Source organism: Microcebus murinus, chromosome 4 (assembly GCF_040939455.1).
Source record: "Microcebus murinus isolate Inina chromosome 4, M.murinus_Inina_mat1.0, whole genome shotgun sequence".
NCBI lineage: Eukaryota > Metazoa > Chordata > Mammalia > Primates > Cheirogaleidae > Microcebus > Microcebus murinus.
In genome coordinates this window covers 39,445,880-39,466,411 of record NC_134107.1, presented here as the reverse complement: position 1 = coordinate 39,466,411, position 20,532 = coordinate 39,445,880, and positions in this window count along the sequence as shown.

Here is a 20,532-nt window from a genome sequence, read left to right as displayed (position 1 = left end):
TGTAAATCTGGCAAGAGGCAGAGAGAAAATTTATATCTCAAAGGGAAAGAGAAAGAATTTACATTGCAATTTTTCTAAAGTAAATACCTTAAAAAAGAAAGGTCTGTAGCTTATATGTCAGTGAGAATCCTGTCTAAAGTTTAATCAATCTGGTGGGAACATTAAGTCTATCTTGATCACTATCTAGTATAGTATATTTACTGCAATATTATATCATTTATGATACTGTCAACTGCAAATACTAGAAAATGTGTCAAAATGGCTCTTATTATAAGGTCACTTTATTTTTTTACTTAAACAGAATTTCCTAGGCAGTGTGGTTCCAGGGTTAATTAACTGAACATCTCAATGATACCACTGAAAACTTTGAGAATGTCCCAGAGAAATTGAGTCTATTAATCAGCTTTTAAGAATATTCTCTCACATTTCATTGGCTAGAATTATATTACATGCTCTTACCTAAACTGAGCCTACAATGATAAATCAGAATCTCTTGATTAGCTTAACATCAACAGGACTTACTTCTGAATTCCTTAAGGAAAGAATAGATAAAATAGGCTTGTTTTGTTTTGTTTTTTCCCAAAAAAAGTATAAATGATTATTTGGCAGATAACTAGCAATGTTAGGGAAAGACACTAAGAAAAGCTGCTATGGGCTAGAATGTTTTATTGTGATATTCACATTTTAGTACTATTAAATAATTGCATTATGATAATATAGAGAATGAGTTTTATAAACAGCATCTTAAAACATATCTTATTCCTACATTTACAAGTCTTTCAAATGGGTGTCCAATAATAATCCAGAGTCTACATTTAGTGAGGAGAGATTAGGCAATGAGGAGTTTGAGTGGAAAAAACATACTCAAAAAATATATATATTTTTCTATTCTCTCACTCATCAACAATCAACATAGAAGACTTCTTTGGACAAATGTATAGAGATTTCTCCCCACCAAAAAGTAAACAATCACTTCTTCAGTGAATACTACCTGGGTATCCTCCAATTAAATTCTGGCACTAGCTACAGAGAGATAGTATCAGATCCCACAGGTTGAGGGCTCAGTCCCACACGACTACCCTCACTTATGATTCTAATTGAAAGCTCCAGGTTGTTTACCTGTACTTCTGACTTACTGGTTATAAATTGGGGATCCCATGATCCCCATTTTGGGTGTGATTAATTTGCTAGAGTGGTTCACACTCAAAGAGACCCTTCGGTTTTCTAGCGTATCATCAGGGATAATAGCAGCAGGTGTAATAACAAAGGACACACATGAAGATATGTATAGGATGAGGTATGGGAAGGGGCGGGAGCTTCCATATCCTCTCCAGGTGAGCCACCCTCCAGTAACCTCCAAGTGTTCAGCTATCTGGAAATTCTCCATCCCTGTCCTCTTGGAGCTTTTCTAAAGGCTCATGGAATAGGCATGATGGAAGTGTGGACACCCCTGTAGAAATGTGATTGGACAGAAAGGGTTTGTCTAATACTAATATATTGAGTGGAGGAAAATCCAGCAAGGGTCGGTCCAGATTCTTCTTGGCCTCTCTATGCAGCATTCCTTTCTCCAGGATATGGGGTTGGGCCCCTTCCAAAATTGGGGGGTGGGTCTTAAGACCTATAATTCAGACAAGCTAGGTCAGAGAAGTTCTTTATGGTCAGCTCCAAGGACGAAAGGTTGGGGAAAGTTCCTGTCTTGGAGAGAAAAAGGAGCAGATGAAAGCAGAGCAGGAGAGGGTCAGAGAGAGAGAGATCCTGTGTTTTGAAGCCTGCTTCTGAGATCTAAAGAAGCAATCCCCAATCTTTTTGGCACCAGGGCCCAGTTTCAGTTTCATGGAAGATAATTTTTCCACAGACGGGGGTGGGAGGGGTGCGGGTAGCTTAGGCAGTGATTCTACCAATGGGAAGCAGCTGTAAATACAGGTGAAGCTTCACTTGGTTGCCTACCCCCTCACCTCCTGCTCTGCAGCCCAGTTCCTAACAGGTTTACTGTCAGCAAGACTGCATTACTTTCTGGAGGTTTAGGGGAGAATCTGTTTTGTTGCTTTTTCTAGCTTCTGGAGTCTCTCTTAATGCATCAGCTGTTAACCTTTTCTATCTTCAAAGCCAACAAAGGTAAGTTGAGTCCTCCTCATGTTACATCACTCTGACCTCTTCTTTCTCCTTCTTTCACTTTAAGGGCCTTGTGATAACATTGGGTCCACCCATGTAATACAGGATATTTTATCTGTTTTAAACAACTTTTATTTCATCTACAACCTTATATCTTTTTGCCATGTAAGGTAACATATTCAAAGGTTCCAGGGATTAGTACATAGGCATGTGTAAACTGCAAGTTTCTGCTTTCCATAGGTATGAAATAGAATTTAAATTTTGTGGTTTTTTTTTCATTATGATATTGAATTGACCTAATATCACCTGCTAAAGATTGACTACACTGCTGTATCAAAAATCAGGTGGTTGGGTGTGTTTCTTACCTTTCTTTTCTCTTCCAACTATCTTATTCTACCATGTTGTCTTAGTTATTTTAATATTTTTTGATATCTGATAAGACTGCAGGTAAATTATTTTTCTTCAAAATTGCCCCGGTTAATCTTGGCCCTTTGAATTGTTAGAAATATTTTAGAATCCTATCGTTAATTTCCAAAAATTTCTAGGATTTTTATTTTATTGGATTAAATTTTTGGGAAAGCTAATATCTTTATAATGCTTATATATTTAAATCTTCTTTAAAATCCTTCAATACATTTTTAAAATTTTCAGTTTAGAGTGTTGTAAGTTTTTATAGATTTATTCATAGCTATTTGACGTCTTACAATGCTACCTTAAATTTTATCATTGTTTTTCAAGTTTTATTTTCTATTTGTTGCTAATACATGAAATGTGATTGATTTTTCTATATTGACTTTTTATTCAATGCCTTATTCTGTTAATGTATCAATTTGTAGCTTGTCTATGGAAAGCCAAATACTCTGTTCAGCTTTTGAAACATTTTCAGCTTAACTTTGCAGGCTCTTACTTTAGGTAACATTGCAATTCAGTACATTTCATAACTTGGCATGTGAGAAGCCAATCAATTCTCTAATATTTTCATCCCAAACTCTACTAAATTGTCTCTCCTCTACCAGCTTCCTTATGTCTAAGTAAAGCCTGGATTTTTAGCCTCCTATTGTAGCCCAGAATGAACAGATACTTGCAGGGGGAAAGTGGCTTCAGGAAGTCAGTCGATTTCTGTGGCACATCTTTCTTTGGAATCTTAGTTTTTAGTATTTAAACTTAGCCATTGAGCACCTTTCTAATGCTTTTAAATGGACGAGTTCTATATTTAATCTGGTTTTTGTAGTTGTTCTAGTTTACTTTCTATTCTCCATGAGAGTGGATATGGCATGTTGGATTTTATCCAATTATTTAAATGGATTGAAAAGAGTGTAGCATTTTTCTTCCTTAATCTAGTATTCTAATGTTATAATATATTTTATTACCCAGAATACTTATTTAGGTTATTACAAATTTTTAATAGAATTTATTTTTATAATTATATTTTTTTATTTTAATTTACCTATTTAACTTAAAATTTTCATTTAGCAATATTTAGTGTTTCTTTGTTTCAAAATGCAAATATTTATATTTGTAAATTTAACTATAATCACCATTCAGGTATACTTCCAAGTATTAAAATGTAGTATTTTAATTATCTACAGTGCTAAATATTTTCTTTATTTTTTTTCTTTTTTCTTCTTCCTTTCACTCCCTTATTTTATGTAAGACAGTGCTAAATATTTTAATATATATTCTTAAGAATTATTTTTTGACTCATGAGATACTCAAAGATATATGAAGACTTTTAGGTATGATATTAATATTGAATTCCAATATAATTGAATCATATTAATAGTTAAAAACATAATCTATAAAATATAAAACTCTTTGAAGTTTTTTGAAATTTGCTCTTGATCTAATATTGGGTTCATTGATTTAAAAATATTTCTTATGTGCTTGAGAAGACTATGTGCTTTAAATTTTGGATAGAAATTTCTATTTCTAGAAGATCAGCTCTGCCAATACTGGTGTTATTTAAATCTTCTATATCCTACTGTTTGTTACTTCGGAAGGTTGATTGTTGTTCCTCCTTCGGATGTTTTCTTTTTAAAATTTGCCTGTAAGCTTATGTTCATCAGGACTTTCACTGTAAGAATTTTGTAAATGTAAGGTCTGGCCTGAGGTTTTTTTCTTTCCACACAGGCTTTGGAGTGGCTTTTGCCAGAATCCGAAGTGGTCCTATCAATCTGGCTTCAGATGTTCCATTGCATTCTTTGTATAGGATTGAAGTTTCTACCTATTGTTTTGTAACAAACTGCCCTCAATCTTAGCAATTAAACAAATATTTATTATAAACAAACAAATATGTATTATATTTATTATTAACAAATATTTATTAATATTAACATATTAATTAATATTAGCAATTATTATAAATAAACAAATATTTATTATAATTCATTATCATAATATTTATGAATATTGTGGTTCGGGTCTTTGTGGTGGGTCAGGAGTTCAGGAGCAGCTTACTAGGTGGTTTTGGGCCAGATTTCTCATGAGGTCACCATCAAGCCATTAGTTACAGACTTAGTCATCTGAAGGCTTGAGTGGGGTTGGAGTATCTAATTCCTAGATGGCTCACTCACATGGCTGTTAGTAGAAGGCCTCAGATCCTTGCTTGTTATTAATAGCATATTTCAGTTTGTCTCCACACAGACCTTTCCGTAGGACTGTTTGATGTGTCCTCCTCACAACATAGCAGGATATTCCCCCACAAAGAGTGACTCAATAAAGATACAAATAGGAGGAGGCTGAAACAAATTTTATAACCTAGTCTCAAAAGTCACATGTTACACTTATGCAATGTTCTGTTTGTCTTGAATGTGTCACTATCTTAGCCCACATACAAATGAGGGATATTAACTTCCACCTCTGAAAGAGGAAGTACCTAGTAATTTGGGGGCATATTTTAAATCTACGGCAAATTTTATACAGAATATAAATTCTGTATAAATTTTAAATCTACAGCAAACTATATACAGAATATAAATTCAACTTCCATGACTAATTATAGGAGGTATTATTGAATATTTCTTAGGGGAAACATTAATTTTTCTACTCAGCCTCAAGACTCAATCTATCTTTATTCTCCCTCTATAAAGCTGTACGTATTTTATTAGTTCATCCTTTTCATTGAGACCTTCAAGGATGAGGCTATAGCAGGAGGAGGCAGTTTCAAATGTCCTTTATGTAAATCTAAGACTATGATTCATTCCCTCCACATAGCCATTAATACTGAAGCCATTTGGTCACTAAGATTGCCACGTGGATTAATGTACCCTTGCTGTATGTTTTAGCCTCTTCTTCCATTTTATCCCCTGGGGATTTTCCTTACATTCTTGAAACAACACTATAAGTTAGTGATATGTTTATTTCATATCATCCCAAATTTAAGATTTCATTTTAAAAGTTATTACAGGATAATAACTCTATTTCAAAAAATGGATATCTCTGAAGAGAGATTTACAATACAGAAAAGCACTAAACCTTATTGGATTATCAGGTACCAGCAATGCATAATAAACTTTCAGCCACTCTCTGATACTAATACTTGCCAACCAATTCCATCTGTTCATCTTTTCAAGATTATCTTTCTCTTGATTTCTCTTATGTTCATCATGCTACCTTAGGTGATGCCCCTAACTCTTTTGCTGGTTTTGTACTTTCTGAAGTTAGTTCACAATCAAGTCTATGTTATCCCACCTTGTACCCACAAAACATTTCAAATCTTTTTTGAAAAAATCTTGCTCATTCTCAAAGAGATATTCTTGTTAAAAATATTAATATAATATTTCCATATATATATAAATATATGAATTTTAGCTTTCTGTCAATCTATTTTCTTAGTTATCTTTTTGACAATGAAATATAATTTTGTTACATTTTATCAAAACAATTTAACTCATCAATAATTACTTGATTCTTAATATTCACTAAGCATTAAGGCAGGCACTGGAGAAATGAATATGAAAAATAGTCTAGCTCTGCCTTCACAGAGATCAAATTAGAAACATAAAAGTAAAATTTAAAAGAAACTATATGAACACAATGCACCATAATAAACATGTGTGTGAAAGTGCTTCAAAGAACAATAATGTCAGTAGGGAAAATTTTATATAAATTGGGATTGGAGAGGAGAATGAATAGAGAATGCTTAGTAGAGAGACTTTGAACCAGGCCTTGCATAATGAAATGATTTAGTTGACAATGTGAGTTATTTAGTTGACAATGTGAGCTGGTAGTAGCAAGAAGGGTGGTGTGAAAATGAAGCAAAGAAAAAGATACAACAAAGGAGAGAGTCTCAGACAAACAGATGAGAGCAAAGGCAGGGAGACATGGGAGCCCACGGAACATTCAGACAACAGCTGAGATTTAGATGCCTGGAATGTAGGGTACACAGTGGTGGAATGGTAGATTGGGTCTAAATTTTAGCCTAGCTTTTATAATATAATGCCAGTGATGAAAAATATTTAATACAATCCTTGCATGGATTATTTTCTAGTAAATAAATTCATGAAAGATCTGAAAGTTTGACTGTAAAACTGTTTGATTTTCTCAGCAAGGTTATTAACCATTTTAGTAGGTTTCCTGAGTTTCTAAACTCAAGATAAAGTATCTGAAATAGGATTTCTTAGACATATATCACTCTGTGAGTTGAAGAATTCCTATAAGACGTTAGATTTGATCTGGAAAGTGTCCTTAGAGTGACTCCATTGAGGATCAACTTTCCTCTTAACTCTATCAATCTCGGTTAAACTTAGCGAAGTCTAAGCTGTCTAAGCAAGGGAAAAAAAGCATTCAATTGACTAAAAATAATTTTATGACTTTAGATTTTTCCCCAATCCATGGAATACTTATCCCTTAAGCAACCATGAACAACATTTAATATGAAAATTAAAATTTTGGATTGCCCTAAATGAAAGGAAGAAACAGGCTCTTATTAAGATGTTTCTCAAACAATAAGAACTGGAAATCGAAATTTCACATCAACTCTTTTTCAGTTTCTTTCTTTGTCATTCACTAATGTGGTAAACTTGGGTAACACTTAAATTCTTAGTGCCTCAATTATTTCACCTCATAATAAGAATAAAAGGCAGCATACTTGGTCTGATTTATTCACCGTTGTATCTTCAGCAAAAAGGAAACTATATATTGTATAAGTCAAGACTTCAGTAATATTGAATGGATAAATGAATGAATAAATGAACTATCTTATGTTTGGTTTTAGAATTCAGTGAACCAGTGTGTATAAGGTTGTCTTTAAGTGATAAAGATATCTTCAAGTAAATAAAACAACCGAAACAATTACAAATTGCTAAAACAGAATAAAACAAATAAGTGAGAAGCCATGTAATTGGTAAATATATAAAAACTGCAGCCCAGACAGCAGTAAATTTGGCTGTACAGCTGTAAGAATCATTGGAAACAGGACTTTAAATAAAAAATGCCTCTACTAAATCTGTTTCCTCTGAATGCTGTCTTTGTTCTATCAGACAAAATTCTCTGTGATATAGAGCTGGCTGCCTAATCCCAGACTCACAGCTGCATTATCAGAGAGGGAAAAGGCTTTCTTCTACCATCTGAAATAAAAACTAAAATTTTAAAAAATGCTGGGGAAGTATTCTGATTGGAATGGAGAGGTACATCTTTGTTATCTTAAGGGGGAACAGATTATTTTTGCATAAAACAAATAATTAAACAATAGCCACGGGATGGGGAGGAACACTTCAAGCAATGCTTGCCACATATCAGATATTCAGTACATGTTAGATCATATTATTATTGTTTACAATTAGGGATGGGAGTGATATAACAGTGTGTGGAACTGGGCAGGAAATGTAAATTTAAATTTCAGATTTCATGGTAGAAAGGTAACCTCTTGTTAAATGACTTGTCCATCTGAGTGACAAAATTCTTCATGACAAATTCTTTGTGTATGAGATGAGTATGGATGACAACAACAGCTGAGTTTACTTTTTTAACAAATTGCCAAACTGGAAAACTTCAGCTTGGTTATAACATTTCACATTTTCACAAGCAATGAATGAACAATTGTTTCCCTACATTCTGCTAGGATTCGATTTTTGTATTTTTTTTTTATTTCAACAATTCTGATAAGTGTGTAGTGATATCTCATTACATTTTTCATTTTCATCTCCATAATGGTTAATGATGCTGAACATTTTTTCATGTACCTAAAAGTGAGATTGCTGGATCACATGGCAGTCCTAATTTTAATTTTTGAGAAACCTTCATAGTATTTTCCATAATGACTGTACCAATTTACATTCCCACTAACAGTGTACAAGAGTTCCCTTTTTCCATACCTTCACCAACCCAAGTTATCTCTTTTCTTTTGGATATAACTCATTCTAACAGGTGTGAGCTGAGCTGATATCTTCTTGTGGCTTTGATTTGCATGTCTCTGATTATTTGTGAGGTTAAGCACCTTTTCATACACCTGTTGACCATTTTTGTGTTTCCTTTAGAAAAATGTCTATCCAGATCATTAGCCCATTTTTTACCGGGTGCTTTTTTATTTGTTTGTTTGGTTTATTTGTTTGTTGGTTTATTTCTTTGTTGTGCAGAAGCTTTGTAGTTTAATTCAGTCTCACTTGCTTGTTTTTGCTTTTGTTGCCTGTGCTTTTGGAGTCATACGCCAAAAAATCGTTATCAAGACCAAAGTCAAGGAGCTATACCCCTATTTTCTTCCAGAAGTTTTATGTTTTTAGGTCTTACATTTAATCCTTTAATCCATGTTGAATTAATTTTTGTACACGGTATAGAAAAAGGATCCAATTTTATCTTTTTGCATGAGCATCTCTAGTTTCCTTAGCACCATTTATTGAAGAGATTATCCTTTTACCTTTGTGTATTGTTTGTGTCCTTGTCAAATTAGTTGATCATATACGTATGGGTTTGTTTGGAGGCTCTGTGTTATGTTTCATTGGTCTATGTGTTTGTTTTTATGGCAGTACCATATGGTTTTGATTACTATAGTTCGGTAATATAGTTTGAAATGAAGGAATGTATTGCCTCCAGCTTCGTTCTTTTTTCTTAAGCTTGCCTTATCTATTCTGGGTCTTTTGTGGTTCCAGTCAACTTTTAGTATTTTTAAATTATTTCTGTGAAATTTAACAGTGATTGCATTGATTATTTAGATTGCTTTGTGTAATATGGACATTTTAACAATATTAATTCTGCCAATCATAAACATGGAATATCTTTCAATTTATTTGTGCCTTTTTCAGTTACTTCCATCAATGCTTGATAATTTTCAGTGTATGGATCTTTCACCTTCTTAGATAAATACATTCCTAACTATTTTCTTCTTTTTGTTCTTATTGTGAACAAGATTGTTTTCTTAATCTCTTTTTTGGAAAGTTTATTATTAGTATATTAGTATATAGAAATACAATTGATTTTTGTATGTTGATTTTTGTTTCCTATTATACAATCATATTGAATTTGTTTTGTCATTCTCTGAGTTTTTGTTGGAGTCTTTTTTTTTTGGAATGGTATTTTATTTTTTAAATTTTTCTTTAACTTTTTTATTACTTCATATTATGGGAGTACAAATATTGTTAGGGGTACATACCTTGCCCCTTCCCCCCACCCCCACCCCCACCCCGCTATGCCAGAGCTTCTAGTGTGTCCAGCCTCCAGGTGGTGTGTATCACACCCACCATGTAAGTACATACCCTAACCCTCCTTCTCCCTTCCACCTGCCCACTTCCTGGTTACTGATTTTTTTCAGACATTTTGGTTACAATGTATATCTTTATCTCTCCCTAAAAAGGGATAGAGGTAATCCCTCCCCCACTGCAATGCTCGCCACTTCCTTAAGATGTGGGTCTTTAGGGTTTTCTGTGTGTAAGAATATGTTACCTACAAACAGAGCCAGCTTGACTTCTTTTCTGATTTGGATACCTCTTCTTTCTTTTACCTGCCTAATTGCTCTGTCCAGGACTTCCAATACTATGCTGAGAAAAATTACTGAAGTGGGCATGCTGGTCTTGCTCCTAAACTTACAGGAACAAATTTCAGCTTTTCACTATTAAGTATTATATCAGCAGTGGGCTTGTTAAATATAACCTTTACTATATTGAGGTGCACTCCTCCTATACCTTTAGGTGAAATTTTTTATCATGAAGAATATTGAATTTTGCCAAATGCTTTTCTGCATCTATTGAGAGGATTATATGAATTATATCTTTTATTCTATTAATGTATTATATCTTATTTATTGATTTACACATGTTGAAACATCCTTGCATGCCAGGAATAAATCGTGCTTGATGATGGTGAATAATCCTTTCATGTGAGGTTGAATTTTGTTTGCTAGCATTCTGTTGAGAATTTTTACATCTATGTTCATCAGTGATATTGGCCTGTAACTTTCTTTCTTGTGGTGTTCTTACCTGGATTCAGTTTTAGAATAATGCTGATCTCATAAAACAAGTGTGGAAGTATTTCCTCCTGTTCACTTTTTGGAAAAGTTGAAGAAAGATTCGTATACATTTTTCTTTAAATTCTTGGTGGAATTCACCAGTGAAGCTATCTAGTCTTGGGCATTCCTTTATTGGGAAGTTTTTAATTACACCTTCAGTATTCTTATTATTGGTCTGTTCAGATTTTCTATTTCTTTAGACTTCAGTCTTAGTAAGTTGTATGTTTCTAGAAATGTATCCATTTCTTCTAGGTTATCCGATTAGTTGATATATATTGATAATAGTTTCATATAATCCTTTGTATTTCTGTTGTATCAGTTGTAATATATCCTCGTTCATTTATAATTTTACTTATTCAAATCCTTTCTCCTTTTTTTCATGGTTAGTCTAGCTAAAGTTTTGTCCATTTTGTTTATTTTTTTAAAAAACTTTTAGTTTTGTTGAGTTTTTCTGTTGTCTTTCTAGTCTCTAGTTCTAAATTTTTTCTGATCTAGTCTTTAGTATTTTCTTTATTATGCTGACTTCAGGATCAGTTTGTTCTTCTAGTTCCCCGAGGTGTGATTTTATTTATTTGAGATCTCTATTTATTTGAGATCTCTTCTTTTCTTTTCTTTCTTTTCCTTTCTTCTCTTCTCTTCTCTTTTCTTTCTCTTTCTTTCTTTCTTTCTTTCTTTCTTTCTTTCTTTCTTTCTTTCTTTCTTTCTTTCTTTCTTTCTCTCACTCTCTCTCTAATGGCATTCATTGCTATAAACTTCTTTCTTAGAACATCTTTTGCTGCATTCCATAAGTTTGTCATGTTGTTTCCATTTTTGTTTGTTTCAAGATACTTTCTGATTTTCCTTTTGTTTTCATTTGTCATCCATTGGTTGTTTAGGTCCTGCACAGTTCTGAATTTTCTAAAATTCCTCCTATATTAATTTCCAGTTTTATAACATTATGGTCAGAAAAACTACATGAAATGATTTTAATAGCGTTTAATTTTTTGAAACTTGTTTTGTGGCCTGAGCATGATCTATCTTGGAGAAGGTTCTATGTGCACTTGAGAAGAAAGTGTATTCTGCTGCTGTTGAATAAAATGTTCTGTCTATGTCTATTAGGTTCATTTGGTCTATGATGTTTCGCAGTTCTGCTGTTTCCATATTTATCTTCTGTCTGGATGAATATCCATTGTTGAATATTCTTAAATATCTCTGTTTCATTTTTAACCTTCCCTATAATTATCTCCTTTGCTTCACTTTACCAGGGGCTAAACTTAGCTATTTCAGCCTGAACATTCATTTTCATTCACCTATGTCTAACACAAAACTAGTGTTTCTGTGTTAGAATTCAGAATAACCAGTATAAAAAATGTATTTGGATGGGGTCCACCTCATTGCAGCTAACTATAAGAAGAGGGTTCAGGGATGGGGAACACAGTATTCCAGATAAGCTTCCCCCTTCTGGAGCTATGGAAAGATCTTAGAAGGAGGCATGAAGACAAGAAAGAAAAGGTTGAAATTTATTTATTCCACAAATTTTTTAGAGTATGTTCTATTTGCCAGGCTTTTGAGAACCTATAACTCAGTGGCTGTTTAATGTCAGTAATACATATGTATAATGGTAGTGGCAGCTACAAAAGCTCTAGACTAGTGATCAAAAGGCATTGCTTCTAGGTTATATTCTGCCAATGAATAGTGCTGTGACCTTGAGCAAATCAACTGTGTTCTCAGGGACCCACTTGTCTCATCCATAAAATAACATTGAGCTAGATAAAACTCGTCTTCATCTAAAATTCAGTAATACTTTTTTTGTGTGACATTGTATGATTCATTTGCAAAATGAGAAAGTTTGCAGGGGTGGCTTCATCGATGATAAAAATATGTTTTTCAAATATATTGAGTGTTATATAAATGCAAAGCAGTTGCAGGTAGGTTTAGATAATGTTTAATGCTTTGCTGTTAGCTTTCATAAGACCACTGCAACAGTTGAGCATCTGTTATACATTTTGCTTTATATTTATATACTATTTTTTTAAAAGAACCTGGTTTATGAGCATGTGTCTCGTAGAACAGTTCTGTAGCATTTATTTGCCCTGAAAAGATTGAAAAATAGAAATTAAAACCTGATGCCGTTTTTTGTAACATACTTATAGTAATTTTTTGCTTCCTTTTCGTGCTGCCATATTGAAGTCTTGTTTTGACATAAGACATCCTTTTTATTTTGTTGTGGGAGACTTCCTTACTGTCCACTTATCTTCTGTTCTTGAAAAGTTTTCCACCTTTCTCCCTTCGGATTTACACTCTTGGTGTCAGTTGATTAGTGCTATTGAAGGCCCTGGACTGTTCCTGTAGAAAATAGCAAAATGTGCTGAAAATTCATGTGAAAGCTGACTGAAGTGGAAGGTTGTTCTGCAGTGTTCTTTGGTTTTGGCCTAGGAATATCTGTTTTTTTTTTTTTTTTTTTTTTTACTGCAATCTCTACCACTAGATTACTGTGGGTTTAGACAGTTTCTTAACATTTCTGAATCTCAAAGATCTTATTAGAAAAATATTTTAAATATTAACTACCTATTTTTTTATGAAGTTAAAGAATAGTAAGTGCTTAGATCTCTTCTTTTATTATATGTGATAAGTAAAGACAAGCCTGCACACTAGCCCCATCAGTCTTAAGCTCCTTGCACTGTCTCATTTTTCCTTACTATCAATTATGAAGAAACAAGGTAAATATGTATTGCATACATATATGTTGACATATATATTGTTTGATTCTCCTGCTGAGTTTCCAGGAACATGGATATGTCATGTTCATTGATAACATTCTATCAATGGATAGAAAAAAGTAGGCTCTAAATATATATTTCTTAAAGTATGATCTATGATTATTTTATGGTTATGGTTGTTATCACTGTTATTACATAAAATATATAAGAGTTAAAGTTTATGCTAACCTACATATATAAAACAAAAAAAAAGTTATAAGGATTTTAAAACAAGATACTGTGACTTCTTTAGCTATCAGTGCCCTACACTCATTGGCGTTATAATTATGGAAAGTTACAGAATTGCTGTGTGGAGAAAGATCAAACTAAATTTTAAAAAATGATGGAGGAGCAAGGCTGTTTTCTAGTTTTCCACTGGTTATTTGCTATAACTCTACTGATATATACAGTTATTAAACTGAATTTTAGATCTGGCAGTAACTATGAAACCCTCACGCTACTATCAATTTTATCAATACCATTCGTGCATTGATTGAGGGGCTACATCTAGTAAAAAGAAGCTAGTCATAGGAAGATTCCTCTTTCTCTTTGTACTTTTAAAGTTTATACTATTATGATGGATATATTTAAACATTTATTCCATATGCATTCACTGTGTGGTTATAAGTCTTTCTGGGTCCTTATATATTGCTATGTGTTTGAAAAATAAAGATTAATAAATTATCTTTTTAAAGAGCTCACAGTCTCAGGAGGGACCAAATAAGTAAACCAGAAATTATTACACAGTCTAATATAAAAAATAATGAAGATATATAAACAATAGCAGGGAGGCAGGAATAAAGAGTATGTTGATCCACAATGGCATATGGATTATAGAATACATGACTTAATGTTAAAATATTTAATTAGATATAAACAGAGGAAAGGGTGATCAGTTGGAAAAACCAGAATATGTGAAGATAGATAGGTGAAAATAAAGATGGTGTGTTCCATGATCCACAAGTAGTTCTACAGGCATGAGAATTCACTCATCTGTGAACACATAGGTCATGGAGCTGGAAAAGTGGGAATGACTCATAGTTTGAAGCATCTAGCATGCCAACCTGAATCCCAACTTTGTATTTCAGGCTTTAAGGACATGTAGGGTGGTAATGTGGTAAAGTAGCATAGGGGATAGAATGGAGAAGAGAGAAGCAAGTTATTGAGCTAGTCTTCCAAAAGAAAGAGGAGGTGATTCAAAAAAACTAAAACCACAGACAAAATAGCATTTGGAAATAAACATAAAATTCTTAAGGACCACATCTTGGAAGTAGAATAAAAAACTTGGTGATAGGATTAGATGTTGCCAAGATCCAGGTTCCAGAATGAAAAGAGTACTGCTGGTTGACAGCTCTCAGTTGTCAACCCCTTTGGGGATTGCTTGTATTTCTCAAGTAAGCTACTACCTTGGCCAAAGTTGATCTCCCTACTCTAGGTCTCCCACATCCAAGGATTGAGTGATGTAGGAACGATGTAGGGGTTAATGTTGGGCCCCTTAGCCCAAGAGCTTTGAATGGTTATCCTAACTTCAGAATTCCCCACAGGGTGCTCTTGACCTGCATCACTGGTCTACTTCTCCCTCTGCCAAACTCTGCTTACTCCCCTTTACTTTCATAATGTAAATTTTTAATAAACTTTTTAGTCAATTTTCCACACACTAACTTCCATCTTCCATCTCAGAGTCTGTATTTGGTTGTCATTTGGTTACATTTACTTAGTATATACATCACCTAAATCCAATGTCTGAGTTTGGGAAACTGAAGCCCTAAAAAATACTAAAGCAATAGTCAAGTGACTACTGATGTAAGGTCAGAAATTGTTTATTATAAAAATAAGTTACCAAGGATCTAAGTAATACATCTGGGTCTATCTTAATACCATACTCAGTAACCATTGGCTCGCTTAAGTCTTTCAATCATCAAAAGCATCTAGTAGATGTGTCTATACCATATTCTGGTACTCCCTCCCATGTACTAGGGAAAACTGAACTAATAGTGTAATTATACTTAGCTCTCAGAGGAAATACTATATAAATAGACTCCTACCATCTTCTTAATTTCTTTGCTTTTGTTAATGCATTCCAATGTTAAAAGTCATTTATTTTATGTGATTTATATGTGAGTGATTTAAACTAAATTAGAATAATGCTAAGGCTTAAAATAGCTCACTAGTCTTACTTTCTTTAGAAACTAAATTAAGTATGCTGAAAGATTTAGAGAGTAGCTCCCATTCTTTTCTGACATCTCCACAATTTTACAGTAAAATTTTTGTGTGGCATTTATTTATTTTCTCTGAAAAAGGCAGCTGTTATATATCAGAAAGAGTCCTCTTCTTGGCTTGAGAAGATGTAGTTTTATGAGCAGCTAAATGGTACCTTTAAGTTGTCTTTGGGCAGAAGTCCACACATATACATGAAGACCATTATATTACTTCAGGTGGCAGAGAAGGACTGTAGCTCTAAGTCATATCCCTGCCCTAACTACCTGATTGCATTATTTGGATTTAATCATGAATTCCCTCCTTTGACTGTGGACTCAGTTGGGCAGGCTCTTCATGAGAGAAATTGATATTGGCTTTTACAATGCAGAATCTTGACTTTGTGGCAAAATCATGCAAACTTCTATTTTGAAAATACTGTGTTATTTGTCCAAGGCTGACCTTTGTCAACTTTGAGACCCCAATAGGCTACATATTATAAAAGCAGCTAATCTATAATACATAATTATATGTGAAGTAGTATAATTACTTTATTTAATCTTTACAACTTTATATGAAGTTTATACTATTATTATTCCTATTTTATAGATGAAATAATTGAGACAAAAAGAAAAGGGTGAGTAATTTACTTAAGGTTACACAGCTAATATGTTTTAGAGCCAGGGTTTGATAGCAGTTGGTACCAGATTGTGGGTTTTTAACTACAATTCTATATGTATATTTAAACTATAAAATAGTCCACAAAGACAAAGTCTTTATTAATCATCAGAGTTTATCTTTATATACTTGCAGCTTACACAGGTGCTTAGTCAAGATTGCCCTTTGAAACTTCTAGAAAGGGTTAGGAATTCTATTTCCTTTTATTTTTTCCTAAGTTGTGAGCCAGAATCTACTTCCTAACTATACATAAAAGTCTGGAAAATTAATACAATATCTTGATTTATTTTCTATATGTATGTGTTTTGACTGAAAAGCTGCTTCATGTTATTTTTCTTAACTAAATAATAGTGAGGTAGTCCATTTTGTTCATGTGACATCTTTCATCTAAAAATCTCAAAGTGTTCTTCAAATGTGATTTCATTAATAGTCTCATCATCTATTTATCAAACAATCTGGGTCTGAAGTAGATGACAAATAACTGATGCTCTGAAGTATTAGGTGACTTATCCAAGGTCTCAGAACCAACTCATCCTAAATTACAAAGAAAAAGGATTTGAGTTAATTTATTTTCAATTCCCTTGCCACATTATCATATACCAGAATAGATCCTTCCTCTGTTATAGTCCTTCAATTAGAGTTGTACTCTCGTTTCAGTGGGTCCTAAGATAAAGAAATTAGATCTTAGTTTGACAACTCTTTCTTTGATACAGTAGGAAAAATGCTTTGTGTTTGTGTGGTGTTTACTAATACTTTGGTCACTTCTATTGCATTATTTGATCTCCCAGAAATCTGAGAGGTAGTATAATTATTCTCACCTTTCAAGTAAAAGTACTGAGACTTAGAATAATGACTACTAGTTTTATTGAGTGTTTACTATATGTAGAATATTTTACTAATTGTCTATTAATTTTAAAAAAATCTTCAGGTATTAGGAACTAATTACAGATGATTATATTTTACAGATGAAGAAACTGTGACTTAGTTAGTTTGCTGCAATTTCAAAAGGGCTGTATTTTAAAATACGTATATTTAGTCCCTGTGTCATGTGACCTCCAGTGCCAGACAGCTATCAGTAGAGTTAACTTTAGAAGTAGGTTTCATCACCACCTCTCTCTCTCTCTCTCTCTTCTCTCTCTCCCTTCTCTCTCTCTCTCCCTCCTCTCCCTCTCCCTCTCTCTCTCTCTCTCTCTCTCTCTCTCTCTCTCACACACACACACACACACACACACACACACACACACGTATGTCACTATTGTAATCATTACCAGAATCTTAGATTTGAGTTCCTGGAAACAGACTGCGAGATAAAGTGTTGCATGGAGGTTTATTGGGAAGAACACTCAAGAGAGATATCTGAAAGGAAGTGAGAAAGGCAGATTAGACTGGGGTAGAAGGTGATCTGCAATGTAGCTGCAAAATCCTCAGCAGGTCCTTCATTGTTGAAAGATGGCTCTACAGAATTTTCCCAAATTGAGCAAGAGAGTTGAGTCTTTGTATTTCCCCATTAACCTGTCATTGAGTGAGAATTAACCCCTGGAATAGGGACTAACTTTGGGCAAGGACGTTCTCTGAGGTAGAAAGGAATTCTTTCTGAAGGAAACAGTTGTGAGACTTTTGCAACTGATATTTCCAGCAGAGAAGAGGGTGAATATGTGGGTCTCGAAGAGGAGTATTGAGCAAAGCACCTTAGTATCCATTACAATCAGGAATGGATTCATTAGCCATGCACCCGATATCAGGTACTGTACTCAGACTTTTACATGTATCAGCTCATTCAACTTTTAAGAGGTGAATATTATTATTGTCTTCATTTTACAGTTGATGAATTTAAGAAGAATATTTGCCCAGGACTACGCATGTCACTTTCTGCACTCAATTGCAATTGTGTACTGCTTCTCTGTACTCAAATTCCTTATCCCCAAATGAGTAAAGTTTGACAGGTGTCTTAATTTCTCTGAAACTTCGTAGATGAAACCTCATCTTAAATTTAGCTATTGAGAAGATTAAATGAACTTAATTGCAACATCAAATATAGAGAATGTTACATACCGTCTGGCACACTGAATGTGCTCAACAAAGAGTACTTTATTTTTATATCCATCTACATCAGAGAGATTGGCTTTAAGTTGTGCCTTCTTAGGGCATAGCACTTTCCATCTGAAAGATATAAAATGAAGATCTCTGACCATTTTAAATCAAAAGGACACTTTATTAAATGAGTGACTTAGGGCATACTTCATGTGGACTGAAACTACCACATCACCTTTCCTGCCTGAGATACAATTCAGGAAGAGGGCTGAGGAACAGAAAAATAGCTATCTTTTCTTTCCTACCTTACCTATAGTGTACAAAACTGAAACGATCTCAATTTGTATGATAAGTGAACCAAACTCAATTTTTTAGCCACTCCTTATCCTGCATCAAGAGCTTTCATTGTCACCTTAAAAAAAGAAATTTCTCTGTCATGATCAGAAGATTCTGAAATCCATTGCTAAAAAGGTTGTAGCATTTCTTAAATAGAAATAGAGGATGAGAGACCTTTAGATTAATTGGGAAACTTCATTTTAAAGTGTTTTTTTTGTGGTATTCTGTCCACATTAGCATTAACAGAAGAAGAAAAATAGCAAGAGATTATAGGTTCTACCTAGTACATGAGATGCTACATCTTATCAACCCTTGCATTCTTCACATTACCTTAAAAAATGCCTAGCATAGCTGGTTCTCAATTTTAAATGATTGCAGTGTGATAATGGTAATTAGGACAGTAAACCGGGTTCTTTGTTCTGAATAAAAAGTCCCAGATAGCTTATTAGCATCCAGGTTGACCTTGGATGCCACTTACCTGCCTTTGCTTCATTTTTCTATTCACTATAATAGTACTACTTGTTTTTATTTCCTACATACTTCAAGAATTTCAGAGTGCTGTAAGACCAAGTTTTATTATCCAATTACATTTTTATGCAATTGTAACCGAAAACTTATGCAATCAGTTTCTTTCAAAGAGGTACATTCTCTATTTGAATCTGATTGATTTTGCAGTGAATAACTGAGATCTCTGAATAAATCCGTAGTTGTTTAGTGGGCAGCCTGATTTCCATAGACACCATGAAAACAGAGTACAGTGGATGTGAGCTTAGGATAAATTATCAAATGAAAAAGAGAGACCTGAACTAAATACAGACTTAAATGTCGAGTGGATTTTATAGTTGCTTTCACATTCAGGAGCTGGAGTGCTAAAATACAGTGAAGGAAAATATGCCTCAGATAATTCCAATGAGGCGATACATAGAATATGAGTCTCAATATTTCTTGCCTTAAAACCAAAAAGCAAGAAAACGTAAATGAAAGTTCAGGGAAACAGTATGGAAATACATTTTAGGAGCTGTTGAAAGTTAATGTAAGTAAGATATTCTAAAAGATTAGTCACTACCAGTTACTAACAGTGAGGGAAAACCAAAATGCAATTGGCAATAGCCATTACTTTTGAATGTCACAAAAGCCACAAAAATAAAGTAAAATGCAAATCTAAATGTAGTCTGAAAATCTAACAAGCTGATGTGATGTTTGAGATGGGCTGGCGTGTTATAGATTTATATGCGTGGTTTCTTTGTGCTCATAACAGCCCATCCTTAAGCCAGTATTGTGACCAGAGTAAAGAATATGCTGGTTAGCAACCTTGAAGTACACACCTACTTCTGAAACTAAGACATGGTTTTAGCCCAATTCATACTACAACTGTAGGAAGACAGAGGTGTTTCTCCAACAGGAAAATATGGGCAGAGTAGTCAGGCAAAACAGCAAATGTTCATGAAGAATGAAAATGATTCCAAGCTTTATGTATGAATTTTTATGTATATCTTTACATATGAATATATATGTGTATGTATTTGTACTATATTTATTATGTACATGATATGAATATAATATCTTCATTCACTTATTTCCTACTCATATAAAGTATTAGAACAACAAATATTTGGTGGCCATTATCTTTACTCAAAGTTAAGTTCCTTTAGTGTTGTTTTTTTTGGGGGGAGACAGAGTCTCACTCTGTCACCTGGGCTAGGGTGAAGTGGCATCGTCATAGCTCATTGGAGCCTCAAACTCCTGGGCTCAAGAGATCTTTCTGCTGCAGCCTCCTGAGTAGCTGAGACTACAGGAGTGTGCCACCACACCCAGCTACTTTTTGTATTTTTTATAGAGATGGAGTCTTGGTCTTGCTCAGGCTGGTCTCTAACTCCTGACCGCAAGTGATCCTCCCATCTCCACTTCCTAGAGGGTTAGAATTACAAGCATAAGCCACCACACTTGGCCATTTTTTTTTCTTTTTGTTTTGTTTTGTTTTATTTGTTTGAAGTGGTGTCTTGC